General features: G+C 37.4%; 1 pseudogene; it reads right to left on the bottom strand.

Annotated features, from left to right (window-relative positions):
• The window catches only part of LOC113108098 (UDP-glucose:glycoprotein glucosyltransferase 1-like), a 28,244-nt pseudogene extending 12,118 nt beyond the window's left edge, over positions 1 to 16,126 (bottom strand).
• Positions 16,127 to 16,171: the final 45 nt, after the last annotated feature.

Genomic DNA, 16,171 nt, shown 5'->3' with positions numbered 1-16,171 from the left:
GCACTACTGCAGCAACAATGAATTCTGAACTACAAAAAACTAATCACATGCACTTCTCAGCATCGGTAAATGTATAAATGCTGCATTTAGAATTAGAAATTCATACCTCCTGTAGGTGGATGTTATCTAGATCATAAGGGCTCCTGACCGGCTCTACCATCCAGCTCTCTGGGGTGATCATATTAAGAGTGAGCAGAGGGGATTCTGGGATTTCAGTAAAGCGGGCCACAGGGCCAGGGGAAAGGGAGTTGTTGCCAAAGAATGAAACATCCGGTTCCAAAACATATTGATAAAAGCTGCCAGAAAGACAAAGGAAATAGATGAAACATCAATCTTATAAACTAAACTGGTGGTATGTTGTTATTTGGGAATAGCTAGGAATTTCATAACATAATATAATCATATTTTCAGTATACTTCTAATCTATACTTCTAACTTCTAAATATGACTTAAACTTTTTTGGGGAATAAACCAAGTATCATTAGTTATTAACTAACTTTTTACCTTTATTTTTATTACTGATTTTCAGAGATGGGACCAAGTCACACATGTGCAAGTCTCAAGTAAGTCTCAAGTCTTAACCTTCAAGTCTCAAGTAAGTCCCAAGTATTTTTTTCTTGGGCAAGTCAAGTCAAGTCAAGTCACAAGCTATGTCAAGTCAAGTCCAAGTCAAGTCACCTTAATATTGTTATTTTACCTGCAGAATCTGATCTTAATAAAGTTAAAAGACAAGATATAAGTAACTGTCAGTAAATTAAAATAATTTGGATTTGCATTGTAAATACACATGTTCAGTAAAATACATCATGGAATCAAACAAAATTGTAACTTGTAACTTACAGTACAGACCAAAAGTTTGGACACACCTTCTCATTCAAAGAGTTTTCTTTATTTTCATGACTATGAAAATTGTAGATTCACACTGAAGGCATCAAAACTATGAATTAACACATGTGGAATTATATACATAACAAAGTGTGAAACAACCGAAAATATGTAATATTCTTGGTTCTTCAAAGTAGCCACCTTTTGCTTTGATTACTGCTTTGCACACTCTTGGCATTCTCTTGATGAGCTTCAAGAGGTAGTCACCTGAAATGGTCTTCCAACAGTCTTGAAGGAGTTCCCCGAGAGATGCTTAGCACTTGTTGGATCTTTTGCCTTCTGTCTGCGGTCCAGCTCACCCCTAAACCATCTGGATTGGGTTCAGGTCCGGTGACTGTGGAGGCCAGGTCATCTGGCACAGCACCCCATCACTCTCCTTCTTGGTCAAATAGCCCTTGATGCCTTCAGTGTGACTCTACAATAGTCAATAGTCATGAAAATACAGAAAACTCTTTGAATGAGAAGGTGTGTCCAAACTTTTGGTCTGTACTGTACATAACAAAAAAGTATGAAACAACTGAAAATACGTCATATTTATATTCTGTACTGTATATATATATATATGTATGTATGTAATATGCACTTGTCATGATTGGGTAATCGCGGCAGCTACATTTGTTTTTTCTGATTAATTGTTTTGATCTATGAGAAAGACAAGGTAATAAAATATTCGGGGCTTATGTTATGCCCCCTTAGCCCAACCCTAGCGCCGCCCCTGGAATGCGTTTTTTTGAAGGCCTGCTAGCGGATCATTAGGGGCTGTTCACATCACGTCTTCTTTCCGCGCAAGTTCGTTATTTCCAATGTAGGCGCGCGGTATGCGCGCTCATAATGGAAGCAACGCGCTCAACATCTAAACTTTTCAGAATGCCGCAAGCGCACCGCAGGTCATGTGACAATAACTAACCAATCAGCTTCATCCTTTCTCGTATCAACGTTGAAAGCTCAGCTAAGATGAAGGAACAGCTGTTCATAGCTGTATATGGATTGCCATTTTGAAATGAATTTAGTAGCAGAGCTACTGCGAGCGATTTTTAGTGCTGCAAATCCATTTATCCTTTGCTGAAATTTCCGCATCTTCATTGAGAGAGAGCGTGTCATGGATGCTTAGCAACGACAGACGCCCCAGGAGCACTTCTGCCTGAGAGCTTTGGAAAGAAGTAGAAAGCGGCGCGACTAGCGTTTTCCACGCGTTTTTAGGCGCGAACTATTGAAGACAAAAGCGATGACCCTCGGTACCTCTCAGAGCTGACATGTTGATGTGATGTGATATCTGATTTAAGTGGGCGTGGTGTGTGTAAGGTAGAGAGGGCATGACTGATGATAGTGTCCTGATCCAGTCACGACGCTATTCTCAGCCTGCGCTCCAGCTGAGTAATCAACTTTATTTTAAAAAATAATTTATATATTTTATATTCAAACTGAAAACATGATGTAATTAACACTCAAGTCATTCAAGTCATCGTGTCTCAAGTCAAGTCAAGTCCCGAGTCTTTAACTTCCAAGTCCGAGTCAAGTCTCAAGTCCTAAAAATAGCAACTCGAGTCGACTCGAGTCCAAGTCACCAAGTCACAAGTCCCCATGTCTGCTGATTTTCATGAAAATTATTTACAAAATATTAAAGAAAGAGAGGGAAAGAAATAAAATAAATATAACATGACAAGGGATATACATTCTGATTTTGAGGCAAGTATAGGTGCGACTTATTTATCAAAATTAATTTGAAATGAATCAAGAGAAATGAACCAAGAGAAAACATTACCGTCTACAGCCGCCAGAGGGCACTATGAAAACATAGAGCGCCTTCTTGCGGCTGTAGACGGTAATGTTTTCTCTTGGTTTTAAATAAATGCGACTTATAGTCCTGTGCGACTTATATATATGTTTTTTCCTCATCATGATGTATTTTTGGACTGATGCGACTTATACTCAGGTGCGACTTATAGTCCGTAAAATACGGTATATATATATTTTTTTCTCTCTTTCCCCTTGTGTTTTAAATCAGTGCAGCTGTGTTTCACCACATCTTTTTATACATCAGCTAAGAGGTAGTTATTACACAGATAATATAAAACTCCACATTAACCATTTTAACCACTGAACTCTGTTAAAACAAAAAGCAAGATAATACCTGCAGAACAGCTCTAGCTGCTATATGAGTGTGAGTGTGCACATGCGTGTCCCCCGACCCTCTCAGAGCTGAAGTTTAATTAAGCTTTTGCTCTCACCTCTTCAGGGGCATCTCAGACAGCTTGGCTCGACAGTTCATGAACACCTGCACTTTCATATTGACCACTTGACCAAGCACCTGCAGCACACACAGAGGAGAAGGCCTGGTTATTAACCACTCACACACTCAAAAACAACAGGATTCAGGAGGGAAGCTCCAGGTCACGCTTCACAGGGCCGCATACAGATGAGCCAACCGCTCTCATTTCACGTTCTACATCTATATAAAAAAGGATCCTTCTTTAAGGATCCACAGACCATAAGAATAATGAAACGAAGAGGAAGTTGAACATTAAGAATGATTTTGGAAGACACTGCAATGACCAAGCTCATTGTCTCTGAGCTGAATCACAGCACAAAAACAAGGCCTGAGGAAAAAAAAGCACTTAGACATGACCAAAGTTGTACGTACAACTAATAAAGGAGCCAACTTCTGTGCATCTCTGGTGAGAGGATCCACAATGGCAACCACATCATAGAACACCTCATCCTCCCGCTGTGCCAGCTGAAGAACGCTGTTAAAAGACACATCTTGTCAGCTAGATTCATTGGTAGTGTTGCGCTAATGAGAAAAACTGAAGTAGAGGCTTTTAACATACTGATAACACACACGGACTACTTCAGTGTCACAATTGGCTGTGAATATGCATAAATAATAAGAGGAGCTGATCATAGCCATGGAAACCCAGTTGGGTGGAAAGGGTTTATGTTTGAATATGCAGCTGACTCACACTTTCATTGAGTGAGTTGTCTGACTAATTTGTGATTTAGTTTCAGACCCATTTATGAACCGATAAGAGTGATTAATTGAAAAGAACCGATTCAAAGGATACATTTACAAAGCAGACATCATCACTGAGACACTTATGCAACCATGTTATTTTCTATGGTCTGCAATCACAAAACCGGCAAAAGGATCTGGTGAAATGCACGAGGGTGAAAGTATTTATTTTCTTTTAAAATACAGATACTCTCAGTACTGCACCTGTGTTTGTCCTTCAGAAGTTTGAGGTCTTTTCTGGCCTCTCCTTTAGGTGATGCAGTGAGGAGAGCGTCTACTTTCATGATTAGATCACTGGCCCTGTGAAGAGCAATAACAGGTTTCAGTTTGCCTCTACTGTCATATCTGCTTGGGGTGACCAGCAAAAAGAGTGCATACTTTTGGGCATTCAAGCTCATCTGCTTGATCTTCGATTTAATCTTTTCTGCTGAAGTGCGAAGTGTGATCTTCTCTAGCAGATGGAAATCTTCAGCACTGAACTCTTCTTCATCATCCAATAGGCTCAGGACCTAGTGAAGACATTGAGCTTATTGTTAGTCAGAAGTGAAGTTCGGTGAATTTCAGTCTGTATCTACTATCAGCACCACGGGTCTAAAGTGTCAGAGCATGTGTGCTTACTATTGTACAGCGGCTCAAACTTCTACACCCAGAACCCTTCAAAGCCCCCCCTTTTCAAATAAGAGTCATTTATATGCATGTCCATGGCAGAACATTTTTACTGCTAATCAAAGCAAGGCCAACTGCCTGACTGTCACCCTGGCTTTTAATATCAACATGTTTTTTAACACAGAATATAAACGTTAACCAGCTTTTCATTTTCTTGCTAATTTTGTTTTGCATCTTTTCGTTTACATTTGGCTAGTGGACCATGTCTTCTGCAGAGCAAAACCCTTTAATAGTTTAGAGCCAATAAGACTGCAGCTAAAAGAAATGAATGACAAATACCTCTCATGCCTCAAAAGCGAGTATATGTATTAGTAGTAATACATAATTTTAGATATAAACAAATATATAGATTGTATATAATAAATATCAAAATATGGGCATTATAAAACCATTGTGCCTGTATTTAAAAAGTCTATTATTTAGACTATACTTTAATATTTATTTAAAAACATATTTAAAGATATACACATTTTATAGCAGTTACAAAATCACCGTGCATGTATTAGGAATGTTACATAAACATACTTAAAAATGTTATAAAAATACTTATATTCTGCTATTTTCTTTCGGTTTAGTAGCTCATTCATATAAAACAGGGTTAAAATATATATTTATGAAACCATAACTTCTTTTTAGGATGAAAAACATTCTGGGGATCACTTTTGGTGTGTTGGAGAATGATGGCATGTCCCTGATGTTTCAGGCTGCAGTCCATTTTGTGCTTGTCTGTCAACAAAGACTCTGCTGGAAAAGCACAGCGTTATGACAGCTGGCCCGTTCTATGTGACCTGCGACCCCTGCAGCAGAGGATGCTGAGTGGATGCTGGCGAATTAACGCCAGGCTTCATCTCTCTCTTCCTCTCCTCACAGGTTAGGACAGGCCAAGCAAACTGCTTAATACGGAGTCAACAAAATGAGTGGTCCATGGGAGGGACCAACTGGTGAGACCTTAGAGTTCAGACTATTTATCATCCAGATCAGCGGTCTGTGCCATAGGTCATTAGGTTATAAATGATTTAATAACTCTCCTGGAAGTGCTTGTTTGTGAATCTCACCCTGCCGTTGCTGACCACAGCTCTCTGTCCAGCTTTCAGCTTCAGAACGTCCTTACAGTACTTCTGCTGGCTGTGCAGGAAGTCCACCTCCATCGTGTTGAACTTCTTCTCAAAGGCATCATGGTCCATACCCTAAAGGAGACCAAACACACATTTAACACTTAAATACCTGAAAAAGGTATTTAACATAAATTATTACTACTTGGAAAAAAATTAAATCAGCAGCCACCAGCATACTCCGTTCTTTGATATCACAAGATTTTTCAGAAATCATTTTTAATAAATGCTGCTCTGTTGCTCAAAAAACATATATCTTATTTTTACCAATGTTGAAAACAGCTATATACCTACAAAAAATAAATAAATAAATAAATAAATAAATAAATAAATATATATATACTGGATATTTACTGTCACAAATAATAATTATTTTCAGAATAATTCTTCTGAATAAATTTCTCAGTGAAGACATAGGGGGTGAAATCTTGTGGGACCCCTGGTTTGGACTGAGGTGAACTGTAGTGGAGCAAAAATGTGGAAAGAACAAATCGATCAGCTCATTAGTTTGTTTTTTGATTACACTGCAATGAGGAAATAGTCAATCAGTGAGATATTGACAACTAAAGAGGGCACATTTGTGCAAGTGCAGTCATTAGAGTAATTTGAGAAGAGTATTAAATTGTCTAGACCTATGAAAAATGTGTTGCCACTGGAGACCGCGTAGCGCTAATCAATCATTAAACATTTTCATTTATCAGACTTGTAATGAGAAATGGCTTCAGTGCCAATAACAAATCTCGGGCGCATGAGTTGTGCAGAGTCAGATTATTAGTGATTCCAGCATTTGGCCCTTATGAAAAGGAACAAAATGCTAATATCAGCACAACACCTCTCCCAGCCATCCAATAATAGAGCCATTACAGGTCCCAGACACAAGCTCTCAGGGAACCAAGAATCCCTCTCCAACCATTTTCAACTAATAAAACTCAGGAATGCCGGGTTGGATGGAACACTTTCTCTTATCTTATATATTACGATGGAAATAAACAGGAGCAGGAAAACACAGTTACAAGAGGACTGAAAGAACCACAAGAAAACTCTCCATGTATCTTACAGACCAATCAGATCTTCTGAGAGGTACAATACTCTGTCAATAAGACCCTAGATTCCAGCTGTGGTTGTAAGAGATACACGGTAGCCATTCCCAGAAATGTCGTTTGTGTGCAAGTCTGAGAAAATGGCATGTGGTTGAGTGGTTTTCACTGGATGTGGTGATGGGGTGAAGGCACACCATGGAAAAGATGAGAGGTCATTTTATGGTGATGACCGGAGGAAACTATAAATGTTGTTGTGTTCTTTGGAAGACACTGCAAGTGGGAGGACAAAAGCTACTATGTTTTAAGAAAACATTAAATGAAAGCAGTACATCATAAAAGACAGTGCATAATAATTTAATAATGTTAAAAGTAATCTTTTTTTAATTAATTTTCATCTTTTATACTGTACATTGTAAAGGTTGTGATGTCTAAATTCACTAGTAGTAATTGTAACAATGTAGAACTGTAATATCAGCCATGTTTATTATGTTTACTAGCTTGCTCTATTCTCGCTGATGTCACGTGTCGTTACGGGATCTTCAAGGGTTGTGTGTGAAAGCACGCTCATATCCCGGGTCATCACTGGCAGTGTGAAAGTGCACAATCTAGAGACGCGGGGACAATTGCCGGAACACTTTACCCATGTATTTGCCGGAATGGCAGTGTGAAAGGAGCTTATGTGTACTGTGTTAACCTAACTGAGACTTTTTATAGCACTTACATATCGTTACTCTTTTAGTTTTTTTCTTGGATTGCTTCCACTGTCCTCATCTGTAAGTCGCTTTGGATAAAAGCGTCTGCTAAATGAATAAATGTAAATGTTTATTGGCTTTTCCGGTTTGACCAGAAATGTAATATCGGTGCACCCCTAATGGTTGGAGTTTTTTTTCATCTGGTTGCATCTTGAGGTCATTCATTTGCATCAGTATAATTCTATAATAATCTTGCAGCCATAAACGGCCAACATGGAATTAACAATCTGTATTTCTGTAATATACTTTTCTGGTCTTTCAAAACAGACTGACAGGAGGACGGCACATTTCCAGCAACTTAACTCAAGTGACTTTAATGTGAAATTAAAATGGAAAAGGAAAAAAAGACAGACAGACAGACTAGAAAAGAACAGGCGTGTTAAGATAAATCCAAGTCAAAATGCTCTACGCATAATTCCACATTACCCAGACACAGTATTTCACACTCCACTGACCTGTTTCAGTAAGTGCTTAATCTTGGTGCCTTGTTTGAGGAGCTCCACATTTTCTTCTTTGAGGAGTTTTAGGGTGAAGTCGAGCATGTTTTTGCTGCTTTGGGTGAGGAGAGAAGCCCAGACAGCTCGGTACAAAGCGCTGTTGTCCTCTGTGGGCTTTCCACTGGGGTTATTGATCACCCCGACACGGCAGTTGGAGCTGCTGGACTTCTGCGAACAAACACTGATGATTAGAGACTCTCTCCAACAGGAGATCACAGCAAACCAGCAACAAACTATGTGATTAGGAATGTCTTAAAACATTAGGGTAAGTTTACTTAACAAAAATGAAACCGTGATATACAGATTTTGAGATGAAGAAGAATAGTGATATTAGTAAAATTACTTGAATGTAAAAAAAAATATACGAACAAAAAAATATATGAACAGATTTGATTCAATGAAACATTTGGAGCAAACTGGATCAATATCTGTTTTTAATTTTTCAATTTTTTATAATAATATCGTGATTTTAAAAAGAAAATTATATTTAAACACTCACATTGCACACACACACAAGTAAAATACAATGCAGAGTGTTTAAGTATACATTTTTTTTTTTAAATCACGATATTATTGTAAAAAAAAAATAAAAATAAAAAATATTTCCAGCAGCCATTACTTCAGTCTATAGTGTCACATGATCCTTAAGAAATCATTCTAATATGCTGATTTATTCATAGAATTATCAATGTTGGCAACAGTTGTGCTGCCAAATATCAATAACAACCATACAATACTTTTTTTCAGGATTCTTTGAAGAATAAAATGATTTTCAGCATTTATTCAAAATATAAATCTTTTCTAACAATACAGTATGAATCTATGCTATCACTTCTTAACAATATAACACATCCTTGCTGAATAAAAGTTTTAATTTCTTTCAAAAAAAGAAAGAATACAAATTTAATGACCTCGAAGTGAGTGTATGAACTGTAGTGTATACTGTTAGAAAATATTTATTTAAATAAATGCTCTTCTTTTTAACTTTTTATTCATCAAAGAATACTGAAAAAAAAAGTATCACAGGTTCCCAAAAAAATGTTAAGCAGCACAAGTTTCCAGCACTGATAATAAATCAGCATATCACAATGATTTCTGAAGGATCATGCAACACAGAAGACTGGAGTAATGATGCTGACAATTCAGCTTTGCATCACAAAGGAATAAAATAGATTTTAAAGTATCTTAAAATAGAATTTTTTTATTTTACATCACAATAATATGTCAAATATTACAATTTTTCCTGTATTTTTGATCAAATAAATACAGCCTTAATGAGCATAAAAATCTGTTACTGTTAAAAACCATTCTGATGCCAAACTTTTGACCAGTAGTGTGTGTGTAATGTGCATATATCTCAATCGGATCATTAACTCTCCATTTTGTTCATTAACCAACACCAGAAGAATGCTTTCCAAGATGAATTGCTCTCAGATTAATTACTAAGATGCATGTGTGCCTCTGCTCTCTGAAGATGTGATTCCTGTGGTTACAACTAATTGGAAATAAAAACTGCAGTAGTTTACCATATGTTTCAAGGCGTTCCGGAGCAACTGCCTCCCAGAGGGCTGTTCAATATCTGCTACAATCCACATGGTCACTCCATACAACACCTCCTCTTCTACAGAAGAAGTAAAAAAAAATGTACTTAAGAATAATGCTTTTAAGAAAAACAGTTTGGATAGGTTTCTAGCCAAGAAGTCTACATGTATTGTGTGTTAAAATATTGAAAGTAACATTAAACCAACCATGCAATGTTAATTATGATGTTATACAAGCAGTATTGGCAGTGCACTGTCAAACTCCTGACAATTTATGGCAGCTACTTAAAACATTATAAAATATAAATTACTGACTGGAGTCACGACTCACCTTCTCTGATGAAATACTTCATTCTCTTAGAGACAACTGCTGTTTTGTCTTTGGAGTCCAAGTATGAGAACATAGTTGTGTCATCCCAGTCATCAGCAACTATTTGTTCAATCATAACAAGACATTATTAAGATTCAGTTCATAATAAACACTGTAAAGGTATGGGTAATGATATGTTGATGATAGTGATGTGAAAGAGATTGCAGAGTGTGACCGTGACAATGATATGGTGAGATGACAGATCAATACTGGCACTGGTTTGGGTCAGGTGATCATTGAAGGGCTACCTGGTGAGGAAGTGAAATCCAGATATCGCCTCTCAGAGCTCAGAATGAGAGGGTTGATTCGAGGAACCACATTGGCCTGCTCCATTAGGAAGTCCACCACATCAACACTCTCAGTGATCTGACCCTGGATAGTACAGGAAACGCCTTAGAATTTGCGAACCAACCAAATTTAAAGGATCACAGTCAATAAATAGATGTATGCGTGATAAAAGTAAATGGTCAAACCAAAGAATTTGAAGAAACAGTAAGAGATATAAAGGCCAACCATAAAGACAGCTCTCTGGAAGAAGTTGGTAGTTTCCATGATTTTCTGCAGAAGAACCGTCTCTAGTTCTTCTGGGTCCATCTCATCACTACTGAGTGGAATACCATTGAACAGACCCACTGGTAAAGCACCTAAACCACTCTTTCTGTAAAAACCTCCTCCAGCCTGAAACACACACATCATACTAAACCTTCATAAAGGCACAGACATCTATTTTCAAATCACATCTCGAGTCCATGATTTCCTATTTTGAACAAGCAATGGTTTCTATTTATTTACCAATGCTATGAAAATCATATTGCCTTTTTTAAAGTTGTATTTCAGTTATAAAAGTGCCATGTGCACTGAAAATATTTTGTACTATGTTGTAAGTATGTAATTCTCTGCACATTAAATGTTTTTTTGTCATCAGAGCACATACTGTAACAGCACTACCTTTCTGTTGTCATCATAGCTTGAGTCCACTCCAAGAATTCTGGCAGCATTTGCTTTTGGAAATTTCTTTTTCAGATATGCAGTTACTGTATTCACAGAGAGAATCTCTCCGACTTCAACCCTGTTATAGATCTGTAAATTAGCACATTTACTGTATGTTAACATAAGTCATCTTTGGATAGCACTCTTTCCACATCCATAAAACCAATGTCTTGAACAAAAGAATGTGTACATTTTAACTGAAAATATCTGCTACAGCACACAGTACAAACCAGGCCTTCAGATATCACGCTTAATGTGAAGGAGAAGTCATTTTGAATTAAAAGAGACTCAGAGCAACCACAAAGATACTCACTGACACCATGGACGTAAAAGCCTGTGCTTCATCATACTCCTCTGAGATGTAGTTTAACAGCCTGAAGAGAGCAACACCTGCATCCGAATACCCATCCACTTTATCATCCGTACTGACAACCAGCACAAACCCAATCCTAAGAGACACGGAAACATAAATGCATATCAAATCTGGCATAAAATCTTGCCAACCATAAAATGATCAACAAATAAAACTGAACAGTACATGATACAGCTCATTATAATAAAATGAAGTTTGTTTGTTTGTTTGTTGAATGAATAACGTCAGCTGCTTATTACATGGTTACTTACCAAAAAGATAGAAATGGACATGAAATATTGATTTGAGTTGAAATTATACGTAAGAAACCATTAAAGAGCCACACAGATGGGAAATCAAAAATTACCTGTATTACAGTGTATGATGTAGCTGTCCATCAGTGTAAACGATGTGTAAAGTAATTAAACCAAAAAGTACACAATTTATAAAGTTATTGGCTTCTAAAGTAAGGAGTCGACTCTGAATCACTGAAACGAGTCGTTATAGATTTCAAATCTTTTGCCCATCTCTATGTACGTCACTAGGAGCACTTTGCATAATAATCTCCGCCTACCGTCTTGGGAGAAACGAAGCTCTGACCTGCTCCACCCCCACACACAGACGCTCTGGTTGGTGTGAGAGCATCATGTCGAGGAGACAGTGTGTTTTTAATTGTAAAGGCAAGTTTGTTTTATTTTCACTGCCAAAGAATGAAGATCAGAAGAACCAATGGCTAAAATTCAGTTTTACCACAATACTAGAGCAGTACAACAAATCCCTTTTGTTGTGTTCACAACATTTCACTGATGACTGCTTTTCTAATCTCGGTGAGTACAGCGGGATTTTCAAAGCGTTTGGCCATAAAAGAGGGTTCATTACCAACTTTATTTAGACCAACAAACATCTCCGAATCACAACGCGAAGTATGATTATGAAGTTATGTGTTTGTTTTCTCCCGAGCGTCTTATCAGTATGTGTGCTGTCTGCAGCCTGTCTGTGCTGTTCTTCATTTACAAACACGTCATTAAAATGAAGTTTAACATGTGCTGCTAACAGATATTCTGTGATAAAGTAATCCATATGAAAACAACGCAATGTCTGTTTTTCAAATCTCCCTTAATTATATGTAATGTGACCACGCCCCCGCGCTGAACGCGCTATTCAGATTCAAACTGAAGCGCGCGGCTTGAATACACCCACACAGAAGAAAAAGCAGCGAGACTGTTCAAGTTTTTTATTTTACTGTTTGCTTCGCGATGAGAGGAATAAGACATAATTCATCCCAAAAAAGATGCTAACACATTGTTTACCATGAAGGTGTGTGCAGAACAACCAATCAAACCTGACTATGTTAGTTGACCAATCAGAACACAGTATGCTACCAAAAGGTGGGGTTTAAGGAAACTGAATCTTTTGAACAGCTTCGCGCGAACCGTTTGGGGATCTCTGAGAATTGAGGTAATTTTAAAATGATATTTTGACAAAATGACAATGTTTTGTGTTCAAATTTTCATCTTACTGGCTCTTTAAGTGATATGAAAATAGCAGAGCTATGGAAATTTTCTGTGACAATGGTCCATTTTACAGTTTAGCAATCATTATTCAGAAGTTAGCAATTAGAATCATATATATTAAGGTTCAAGAAAAATTATTAAATGCTATTGTGGAGTGCACATACCTGAGAGGAATGTTATGTTTGTAAAATAATTCTGCTAATTTCACCAGCTCAATGCTCTCCTCTTGTATTGGGTCAAGAAACAAAACCTGCAAACAACAGATAAAACCATTTTTCATTCTTCCACAAATTAATATTATAACAAATTCATACAAAATGGGTCTTGCAGCATATTTCAGCTTAGACTATAATCAACTCACAAGCAAGCTGACTCACCAGGTTATAGAAGTTCCGGCGTATTTGTCGAATAACTCCAGGAAATGTTGCTCTGAGGAGCTCCTGGACACTTGAGGGCCAGTGACGATACATGGAGTCCTTCTCAATGTCATTAACCCACTAGAAAATGACAGACATTTATTACATTGTGAAAGCCTTTATGTGAGCAGGGAACACCCAATTTATCTGCAGCTTGGGTTCCGGAAGTATTTTATCATTTAACTTTAGCATTATCAAAAAATAGAAACAAAATAATGATAATCGTGACATTTGTTTCAAAACAGATACTTAGCATCCAAGAAGCTCATGGCAGGTCAGTCTTAAAAGTTTCTATTAAACATTAATCAGTTTCTCTATGTAGACTGAAAATATGGTTTTTTACTTCCAGAATTCTGGAGCTCCACAGCCACACTCAGATAATTAGCGTCTTACCATAACGGATGAGTGGCGGATGTCCAGAGCGTAGCTGTCCTCTACAGTGGTTGAAGATGGTAAATGCAGGAACTTACTAACGCTGCTTCCCCTGATGCCAAGGTTATGAAGACCTTCGAGAATCTTAGCCTCGGTTCGGAGGATGTCCAGGATGCTACAGATCAGTTGAGAAAGAATACATTTACAGGATGAGTTTAACAAACATAAAACATGTTGAGGAACGGTAGTAGGGCCAGTTACCAGTTGGTAAGAGGATCTTTGGACAGGGATCATACCTGAAAGCGTTATGAATGTCCAGGTCAACGTGTATTCCATTAATAAACAGACTGGCATCTCCAGGTTGGATCCCATCGACTCACTTAACCTCTGAAATGTGAAGACCTGTTAGCTACACCATCACTTTATGGACTTCACATCATTCAGTATGGGCATGATTTGCTGAAACATGATCTTTTTGTATTGGATTCTTCATCTGAGACACTCCAGAGTACTCATCAAACTTTTCTAAAAATAAATCACAAAAATCCTGGCCCACATGGCTGCACTTGAAACTTTTTTTTTACAGTGCTCATCAGAAAAGTTGTTGATAAAACCTTACCTTTTGATTGTCTTCTATTTCTTTCCTCATGTCTTGGTTTACGGCCACTCTTGTCAGTGATCTGTGGGGACAGTAAAACATGTACAGTCAGTACCAGCTCTCGCCAACATCCCAGAACAGTCATTAAAACTCATTTTAATCTCAGAAAAACCTGTTCCCTCTTAGACGCCATATCTGCTATGCTGACAAACAGTAAACCACAATAACTCGGAGTCAGCAAATTCTGAACACCGCACATAAAGCTGTCTTGAGCAGCAGTGGAGTAAAGTCACAGTCACACATTAAAAATGACCTACACATAATGCATATGCATGCATTCTGTGCTGTTATACATGCAAAAATGCATAGCGGAGTATTTTACAAGAATAACTGTTACATATATTCCTGTTCTCAACATTTGTGATGTTTAAATAAGTTTATTATTGGATTTAATAAGGATTCTATAAGGATGAACCTTTTAAAAAAGGCAACATTTTTGTTAATCTTTCCCTTTTTTCTTTTTGAGTTCTGATGCAGAGAGTTGTAACAAGGTAATGATTTCTGTCTTGGAATTTTCTAAACCAAGACTGAATTTCAGACTTTTTACCTGGCTCTGCTTGGGAAATTTTGGCTGAGGTCTTGCATCAATTGAGAGAATCAAACTTTGGCACAGTCATGATCCGAGATGCTGCCTGGAAACTGAGGTCTATTGGAAAGACAGAAAGAGGCATTTCAAAATCTTTGTTAAAAGAGCAAATAATGCAATGCAAGAGTCCATTAAAACTATTCATAATTAAAATATAAATCTAAAATTCTGTAATTAAACGAACAGCTGAATTCAACATTGTTCAAGATTTACTTGTATACGAACACAACAATTTTGAAGAATGTATGGCTGTATTCTCTTCCAAGCAATTAAACTGACTCATAAAAGTATTTCATACAACAGTTTTTAAGATGAACATTTTGAAATTGAAGTCATATGTAGAGAACATGTGGACATCTGCCCAAGCTCTCCTTAATGAATTCTTCTGAAATACAACAATTTTTGACTTCATGAGCTTCATTATTAGAATAATTATAATAGGATACATTACGGTATGGAAAACAGTGATTTTTTTTTTTGTGTTCCAAAAAGAAAGAACATCATTAGAATAAGTACAGTAAAATATAATTTCATTTTTTTGGAGAAGCAATTAAGAAATGTATTTGATGAGTCAAAACATTATGACTTTGGTTGGCCACACGCTTGATTTTTAAACTAGTCTAAAGAGTCCAGGGGAAAGGGTAAAAATTACACAAAGTTATTACCACTTACAATTCCTAAAAGTTATTACAAAATCAAAACGACTGTTTCAATAACCATCCTGATAACCATCACGACGAGCCCTTCATGTCAAGGAAATAGACTGCTTCATTTATCAATCAGCACAAAACTAAAACGGCTCTTATTTAGCCACTTTGCTCCAGGTCTTACAGTGCAAAATTGAACTTGGCTGTGAAAATAAGCATCTGTTCAGAAGTCTGAAAAAGAATAGGAAGATTCGCTGCAGCAAGCAAAGGGTACAGACTGCAACCTTTCTTCTGCTTCCCAATTCATCAAGTGGACAGTTCTCTCCAGGAACCATGAGGATCGCTTTAATCTCACTGGGTGACACAGCACTGAAACCAGAACACCGTAAGAGAGGACCATCAATAACAGCACCTGCTCACCTTGGAGCTCCCACACTTTGAGGGGAGTCATGTCATTGGTGCTCTCCAGTAGATGCTTCCTCAGCTCTCCAAGTTCCTCCTGAAGCTCTGGGTGAGACTTTCTGGAGGTGAAAAAGGACTCCGTGAGACACTGTTTCACATTCAAGTGTGCAAAAGTTATTATTCCTTTAGCATCTACTGTATGGATGGAAATAATAAAGAGAATAAATAATCTGAGTGCTTACTTTAATTTCCCAAACAGAAAATCCTTGGACTTCTTCATTTTCATCCTCATTATCAGCTGTGACCGATTTGGATTCTGTAAACAAATTCAGGTCATGTCAGTTTCAAATTATTTGTTTCA

This window comes from Carassius auratus, chromosome 9 (assembly GCF_003368295.1).
Source record: "Carassius auratus strain Wakin chromosome 9, ASM336829v1, whole genome shotgun sequence".
Classification (NCBI taxonomy): Eukaryota; Metazoa; Chordata; class Actinopteri; order Cypriniformes; family Cyprinidae; genus Carassius; species Carassius auratus.
This window is presented reverse-complemented; position numbering and strand designations above follow the sequence as displayed.